We start from the raw sequence: 6,085 nt of genomic DNA on the forward strand, positions 1-6,085 counted from the left end.
ATTTGGTAGAGCAGCTCACAAAACTCAGAAACACTGCCGTTTACCAGTTTATTAGAAAGGATATTACAAAGGATGCAATGAGGAGCTAGATAAAGAGGTACAAAAGGCAGCATTAGGTCCCGCTTTCCCTTTTCCCCCGTGTCCTGGGCGTCCTGGAGGGGTGCTGGGGCAGACCCAAAGAGCCCACATTCTTTGGAGTGCCAGGCCCAGTATTCCTTTTTCTTACTGAACCTTAGCATGTCACCCTTGCACGGGGGCCATGCTAATCTCTGTCTCCTTCAAACTTTAGCATATGTCCTGCCAAAGTGAGCGCTCCTTGCTGAGCCTTAGGCTTCCCATCCAGCAACAGGAAAGATGAAACCCAGTCATATCTCGAGGGGATGCCACCCCTAGATGAATCAGAATCAACTGTGGAACTTTGTACATGACAAACACGTGGGCCCCATCCCAAGCTTATTAAGTCATCCTTTCGTTCCACAAATATTTTTGCACGTGCCAGACACCGTTCTAGGTGGTAGGGATACAGTAGTGGGCAAGCCCCTGGCCCGCCTTCATGGAGTTTACCCTCAGAATCTCTGGGGACGGGCCCAGACAGCTGTATTTAGAAAAAAACTCCGCGAGCAATTCCAAAGCCCAGTGTTACGGGCTGAATTGTGTCCCCCTCAAAATTCGTATATTGAAGTCCTACCCCTCAGTACCTCAGAATGTGGTTGTATTTGGACATAGTGCCTTTAAAGGGGGTAATTGAGTTCGACGAAATCACGGGCTGGGCCACCATGACTGGGTATTCTTTTAAGAGGAGGTTAGGACACACAGAGGAAAAGACCATGTGAAGCCAAGGCAAGAAGGTGGCCACGTACAAGCCAAAGAGGTGCCTCAGAAGAAACCAGCCCTACCAGCATTTTGATCTTGGACTTCTAGCCTCCAGAATTGTGAGAAAATACATTTCTATTGTTTGAGCTCCCCAGTCTGTGGTACTTACTAATGGCAGCCCTAGCAAATTAAGGTATTCGGCCTCACCCAGACACTGCTGCTTAAAAGACTGGACAAGGATGCAGAATGCAAATGGAACACGCCTGGGTAGTGTGAGCTAGGTAACCCAAAGCTTAGAAACATCTGTATAGGTTTGGCCCTGACAGAAGCCAGTTAGCTTCATGTGCCTCACAAAGGCATGACTTTGCGGGAAATGTGGATCCAATGGAGCAGCCTACTGCTGGAGCCCTGCCCCAAACCCCGACAGGCCGGGCACAGGCTCCTGCTATCCACAAAGAGCCACATGCACAGGAATGACCAGCAGATCCCAGGGTTCTTACCTCCATAAGGAGGTTCCACCGGGGACAGGCCTTGGGAACAGCACCAAGGACCCATGCTGCCCAGAGAGACCCAGAATGGGCAAGGACCTGGCCTGAGGTCACACAGCATGATGGATGCAAGCCAAGCTGGAGTCTCACCCCCTGCTGGTGCCAGCTGCTTTCTCCTTCAGCCCCGGCACCTCGCCCAAACCTACTGCCACCCGCTCTGCTTTCCCACCCTCTCCTCTCCACCTCTCTGCCTCTGACTAAGGCCAGGAGCATGATTTCAGAATGATGAAACCTAGCTGCTGAGGTCACGCCGGCCTCTTTCAGTGGCTGTAATTTTGCACGGCCCCATCCCCCACAGTAGGCCGAGGCAGCTGCCAGGCCTTTGGCACATGTCTGGGGGGATTGTGAGGGTGAGACAACCAGAAGAGCCAGGTCAAGAGGAATCATACGTTACAGATCGTCTCCTGACCCAGCACTGGTCTGGGGGACACGCAGACCGATAATACAACCTTGTGCTCACATCATGCCTTCACCCCTCATTCCACTGAATCCTCATAGCATCCCCTTTATACTCAGGCTTTCCAAGTCAATACTACCAAGTTGCTCATATCTCTGTCCCCCGTGCCGTGCTGATTCACATCTCTGGGGGCTTGCTTCTCTGCTGATTTCTCTGTCTGGATTGTTCTTTCTTCCTTCTTCCCTGCCCTCCTTATCTGCTTTGCCTGGCTTCTCCTACTCAACCTTTAAGACCCAGCTCTGGTATCACCTTTTCCAGGAAGCCTTCCCTGACTGTCCTCCCACTCCCACCCCCAGCAGGTGGGCCTATATATTTCTCTGTGTACACTCATACAAAACTTTCTGTTCATCACATTGTATTTCAATCACCTGCTTACATGTCTGTGTACCCACCTCAAGAGCAGGGATGGGGTTGGGACTAGGTCTGGTTCATCTTGGTGCTCCAGCCCCCAGCAGAGAGCTAAGCATAGAATGAATCATTGAATATGGGACAACCCCCCCCCCCCCCAACCACAACCACAGGGATAGATAAGGCAGGGAATATTATCCCCCATTTTATAGAGGCCCAAGGCTCAAGGGTCCAGGGTGAGTTAATATCACAGCAGGGACCAGATTCCAGCTCTCCTGGTGCTTAGATTAGTTCTCTTAAGTTCCAAGGATGGCATTTACAGAACAACCAGCCAAAGGGACCCACTGAGCCATACTAGGTGTATCAGTTTCCTATTGCTGCTATAACAAATCACCACCAACTTAGTGGCTGAGAACAACACACATTTATTATCTTACAGTCCTGGATGTCAGAAGCTCAAAATGGGTCTCACTGGGCTAAAATCAAGGCTTCAGTAGGTCTGCATCCCTTCCTGGAGGCTATAGGGGAAAATCCATTTTCTTTTCTTTTTTAAAAAAAAATTTTAAATGTTTTTATTATTTAGTTTTGAGAGACAGAGAGACAGAATGCAAGTGGGGAAGAGGCAGAGAAAGAGAAGGAGCACAGAATCTGAAGCAGGCTTCAGGCTCTGAGCTGTCAGAGCAGAGCCCAATGCAGGGCTTAAACTCAAGAACCACGAGATCATGACCTGAGCTGAAGTCAGATGCTTAAGCAACTGAGCCACCCAGGTGCCCTGGGAAAATCCATTTTCTTGCCTTTTTCAGCATCTAGAGGCTGCCCGCATTCCTTGGACCCATCTTCAAAGCTGGTGAGGTCGGGTCAAGTCTTTCTTACATTGTGTCACTCTGGCATTCCCTCTTTTACTTCCCTCTTCAATTTATTAGGATCCTATGATTATGCTGGGCTCACCCAAATAATCCAGAATGATCTCCCCATCTCAAGGTCAATTGACTGCAACCTTAATTCCTTTTGCCATGTCATCTAACATATCCTCAGGTTCTGGGGATTAGGAAGTGGCTGTCTGTGGGAGGAAGGGGAATTATTTTGCTTACCACCCTGGTGGGCAAGGAGATAATGGATCTGTGTGCCTGGGATTGTTCTGCATTAAACCTGTCATCCTGAAATGATTATTGATAGTGCCCATTTCTCTCTCAAAAACATTCTGGTTTATATGGTTACCCCAGTCATAGACTATTGGAACAGGAAGTCTAAGCCTACCATTTTGCAGATGAGGAAACTAAGGCATTGGAAAGGGGAGGAACTCGCCCAATGTCACACAGTTGCTGACAGAGTGGAGACTGGGATCCAGATTTTTTTTTGGATCAGGAGAAGGCCAGCTCGGTGCCCAGCTCAAGCTGAAATATTTCTTTCGTGAAGTCAAGACTTCCTAGAGGAAGCAGTAGGCAGTCAACAATGATGATGATAATGAAGATGATGATGCAAATTTATTAAATACTTCCTATGTTCCAGGCACTGTTAATTCATGCTGAATGCTTTATCTGTATCACCTCATTTGATCCTCACAAAAATCTTGGGTCATTTTGCAAATAGGGAAACTAAGACTTAGAGTGGTCAAGTGCCCAAACCAGTAGGTCACTAAGACTCAGGCCCTTTTCTTTCCACTATAAACCTAGTAATCTTGGGCTCAAGGAACTAAGAGAGCCGAAAGCCTTGCTTTGGAGAAGCATCAGTTGCAGGGTGGGGAGGAAGAGTGTGGAGGAGCTGCTGGCTTATTGAGCCTGTGAACTGATGAGAGGAAGGGCATGAGGATGAGGGGCTCAAACAGTTGTGTTTAGTTTCCACTGAAGACTTAAAACTGTGGTCATAGCAGCAAGAGTTTACTTTAAAGGGTTCAGTTATTTTTCCATAGCTGCCCAATATAGAACATTTGGAAGCTACCAAAAGTGAAAAGAAGATAATAACAGTTGTGATAATTCCATTCTCCCAAAGAACCAGTGCGAAGACTTTGGCAAATTCCCTTACAGGGATTTTTTAAAAAATAAGATATGTTGACGTATGAAAAAGTATAATAATAATATTATCAACACCTGTGTACCTGCTCTCCGGCTTAAGAATATGCAGTTACATATATCATTGATGTCTGGTATACCTGTTTCCCATCGTACTTCCTCCCTCCTTCCAGACGAGAGGTCCTGCCAGGCTTTTCTCTATGCATATCGCTCTTACTTAGTTGATGTCAGTGTGATTTTGCAATTTTGCACCAGAAGAGTTCAGGAGAGACATCAGAAGGTCCCTAGCCCTCCCACAGTCGGTGGTCCTCCATTTTTTTCTTATGAAAAATAGCAAACAGTGTTGCACTGGCTCCACCTTCATACCCCTGGCTCTTGGTGGCCTAGTGGTCACTCCACCCTTGGTGCTTCCTGCCCCAGGTGTGCAGCTGTGGACCTGATTCAGCCCCTCTCCTGCCCGCCTCCCCCCACCCCCTCCCCGTCTGACCGGGATGCTCTCCATCCTCCCTCTATGTCTCCACCTCTCCCTTTATTCCGCTCAGCCTTCTCCTGTCAGTCTCTCCTCGTCATTCTCATGTCCCCTGCCGGGCACTTCTCCTTATGTAGGTCCCTGTCCCTCCTCTTCATGTTCCTCAGCCAGTCCCAACAGCCACCCAGGTGGAAAGAGCAGCCAGTCCCCAAAAGCCTCCCCAAAACTTCCCCTGCCCATGCCTGGAATTCCTCTGTTGCAGCTAACTCCATTGTCGGGACTGGAAGCATGGTCCCCACCCCCATTTCATGGCTGAGGAAATAGGCAGAGAAAGAACTAACGTGCCCGACATCACTAGGCAGAGTGAATAACAGAGTAGAACCATAAGCCAGGCGTCCTGCCTCTTATTCCAGGGTTCTTGAGACCCCTCTCACTGGGTAGCAGCACCCACTAGGCTGGACCCCTCCCTGCTTCCGGAGAACTGGTGTGTCGTGTAGGTGAGTGGGTTATTGGTCACTGCCACTGTCCCGTCTGGAGCAAGGGAGCATCTGCAGCAGGAGCATGAAGGGGGTGGGGGGAGGCCCAGCAGCTGCCATTCAGGGGCAGAGTGTCAGAGCTGGCGAGGTCTTGAAGCACACTCCTTCCCAGGACAGGGTGGGGGTGGGGTGGGGGGATGGGCGGGGTAGCCGGAACTCAGAGGGATTGTGCTTTGCTTTGCCCAGGGTGACACGTACAGTCTGTGGCACTTAGCTGACTACACTGATTGTCTGCCCAAGTGGCATGCAGAAGGGGAGAAAGAAACCCGCTGGTCCTGCTGGCCTCTCTTCCCGAGTCCTATGTCCTAACTTCCTTGTTTGCTGAGACCCCTTCCTCCCTTCCCTCCCCTTCTAACTCTCCTTCTCAGTCTCCACCCCCCATCCTTTAAGTGCTAGAGTTCCTTGGGAAGGGGAGGAGCAGGAGGACAGCCCCGGTGATGGAGGGTAGGAAGAGATGTTGGGAGGCAGGGGCAGGCCTATGTGGGTCTGGTGAGGAGGAGGCCCATCTGGCTGATGGTTTTGAGGTCATCCTGCTCAAAGTCTTAAATGCCAGACGGTGAATTGGATCTTTACCTAAAAGGCTGCTGTGGGATGTATGGAGGCAGGGGACAAGATCGAGGCCCGGCTCCATCATTTACTAGCTGTGCGGTCTTGGGCAAGTCACTAAGCTTCTCTGAGCCCCCATATCCTCATCTGTAAAGTTGGAGAGCAACAACATCTCATGTGCAGATTAAATAAGACCATGCAGGGCAAGTAGCCCGCCCAGAGTTAGGCACACGCATTTAACCATGGTAAATGGCAGCTGTGTGACTCCTGCTGACATCCTGGGCTCACGCTGGGCCCCTGTTGCTAAGACCGTGAGCTGGGGGGGGGGGGGGGGGGGGGGGGGGGGGGGGGGGGGGGGG

The 6,085-nt window shown here is 50.2% G+C and overlaps 1 non-coding gene across 1 annotated transcript; it reads right to left on the bottom strand.

The window, feature by feature from the left end:
- Positions 1-208: 208 nt before the first annotated feature.
- Positions 209-311, bottom strand: LOC121039555 (U6 spliceosomal RNA). The gene has a single exon (XR_005794836.1). It is a non-coding gene; the product is annotated as a U6 spliceosomal RNA (small nuclear RNA).
- Between the last annotated feature and the right edge of the window lie 5,774 nt (positions 312-6,085).

Source organism: Herpailurus yagouaroundi, unplaced genomic scaffold (genome assembly GCF_014898765.1).
Source record: "Herpailurus yagouaroundi ecotype Mexico unplaced genomic scaffold, PumYag 180, whole genome shotgun sequence".
Lineage (NCBI taxonomy): Eukaryota > Metazoa > Chordata > Mammalia > Carnivora > Felidae > Herpailurus > Herpailurus yagouaroundi.